The 2500-nt window shown below is 33.8% G+C and overlaps 1 protein-coding gene across 1 annotated transcript in view; it reads right to left on the bottom strand.

Annotated features, from left to right (window-relative positions):
* The window catches only part of LOC138021308 (uncharacterized), a 188633-nt gene that overhangs the window by 162137 nt on the left and 23996 nt on the right, over positions 1–2500 (bottom strand). The gene's annotated exons all lie outside the window — the stretch shown is intronic.

Here is a 2500-nt window from a genome sequence, read left to right as displayed (position 1 = left end):
CGGAGTAAAATTAACATGTGCTTTTTTACTACTGTACATATTGTTTAATTAAACTTGTAATGAGTATCAAATGACTCATAATTTGCAAAGCATTAGACGTTATCAAGGTTACACAACAAAGTCTGTGGTATGAATCGTAAAAGGGAAACAAAACAAAACAAAACTTAAACATTTGAAGTTGTATCTGTGTACTGATGCTGTAATATCGTTATATCGGGGAAGATTTTACGCTCGTTACGCTAAGAACTCGGCTTTATATCGGGAATATCGTTATATTGAAGATCGTTATATCAGGGTTCTGTCCCATACATTTTACTGAAACTTTTGCCGGGACATAGCATGTTTATCTTTATACCGGGGATATCGTTATATCGAGGATCGTTGTATCGGGGTTCCACTGTAATAACATTTCCCTATCGCACGAACCATCCACCCTCCCCCCTCAGTTGCTACCTGTACCAAACCCGTACCGTCCTACAAACATCGAACGCACTCGTCTAAGCTTCGATTACCCCTAGTATTAATTCTAAATTGGGGAACAAATAATTGTTGGGTAGATGCACTTCGTGTGGAATAAATATGATGCTCAGATATGAGAGATAATGAAAAGTTACAACGCTTATTATCACAAATATGTTCATACATAAATAAACACGTATGCAATTTAAAAATATCACGAAATTTAAGTATACCTTAATTAACATAGTGAGGGGTAACAGAGTCTCGCAAGGGAACATCATTCATTATTCTTACTACTTTATTCTGTAATCGGATGAGTTGAGATAATAGGCTATCATAAGTAATACCCCATAGGAGACATCCTTATATGAGATATGGGAAGACAAGAGAATAATAATAATTAATTAAACACTGATTTCCTAAAATACGCTTGATCTTGGTGATTACATTAAAATTCTTACTCACTTTATCACAGACATAATCTATATGATCATTCCACGACAAGTGACTTTCGATAAAAATTCCTAGGTATTTGAAACAGGAAACTTGCTCTAAGCACTGACCTGCGAATATTAATGGTGGTAATAGATTATAGTTAATTTTCTGTCGAGGTTGAAAGACAATGTAGTTTTTTTTTTTTTAAGTTTAAAGTTAGTTTATTAGCACATAGCTATAGCTATTTATAAATGCTAGGTAATTCTAAACTTATTCGTAGTAGAAGTTCATGTAGACTTATACCGGAAGCTGTTAAAGAAGTATCATCAGCGAATAATCTCATAGAAAAGAAATTGGAAGCCTGAGGAGGTCATTTATATAACTCAAAAATAGTAGAGGTCCTTAAATCGATCCTTGTGGTACACCTGAGGAAATATGCATAGTAGTAGTATCATCACCATTTACAAAAACGCTTTGCTTTCTTTTGCTAAGTCATGATTTAAACCAATTCCTATGAGAATTTTGAATACCATAGTATGATAATTTGGATAGCAGTATCGAATGATTAACAGTGTGAAATGCTTTACTCAGGTCGAAAAATATTGTTACAGCGTAGCTACCTAGATCAAGAGATGTAGATCTTTCCTCAATAAGATCAACAAGGCAGTCCGTTGTAGTATCACCTGGCTTGAAACCATATTGATTGGAAATTATAATATTTTCTATTGAAAAGTAATGCATAAGTTGGTAAAATATACCTTTCTCAAAAATTTTACTTAACACAGGAAGCACTGATATGGGTCTATAATTCTCACACAGTAAACGAGAACCCTGTTTAAAGATAGGTACCACTCTAGCAATTTTTAGATTATCTGGAAATTTCCCTTGCTTAATAGACAAGTTATTAATATATGTCAAAGGTCGAAAGATCGGAGGTGCAGCAAGCTTTGCTAAAAATGGATGAAGCTTATCTACACCGAACGACTTTTAACCATCAAGATTATCTAGTCCGTTTTAAGTAAGAAGTAAAATGACGGTTTGATTTAGGCAATTTGGATGCAAGATGAATAGGTACATTGCAGAAATATTTATTTATGACATTAGACAAAGAGATTTTCAAGTTCTTAGAAGTAGTAGAATCAGCAAGAACCTATTATTTTATTTCGGTATAATTGATATTTATTCAAAAACAATAAATTATGCGTGGACAGCCATTTTCTGTATAACCGGTACCGGACTTTCATTGACTTTTTTAAACCTGAAATTATCCATGGTTTGGAGCTAGTACTTTTCACTTTCACAGATTTTAGGGGTGCATGTTCATTACTTATTCTATTAAAAAATGTAGAAATCTTGGCAGACTTTCATTCACATCGCTTGAACTATAAACTGAGGACCAATCAACCTCATTTAGTGCCATCTTAAATAAACCCGAGTTGTCTTTTTTGAAAGCTCTAAAATCGAGAGTGTCCGGAAAAGGGGTATGTTCCACATTATAGAAAACACTTAAGACAGGAAGATGATCAGCTATTTCTATAGCAATACTGCCACTTATAGAGGACAGCGAAAAGTTAGCATAAATATGATCAATACAAGTCTGACTCGA

The sequence above is a fragment of the Montipora capricornis genome, chromosome 10 (genome assembly GCF_036669925.1).
Source record: "Montipora capricornis isolate CH-2021 chromosome 10, ASM3666992v2, whole genome shotgun sequence".
Lineage (NCBI taxonomy): Eukaryota > Metazoa > Cnidaria > Anthozoa > Scleractinia > Acroporidae > Montipora > Montipora capricornis.
This window is presented reverse-complemented; position numbering and strand designations above follow the sequence as displayed.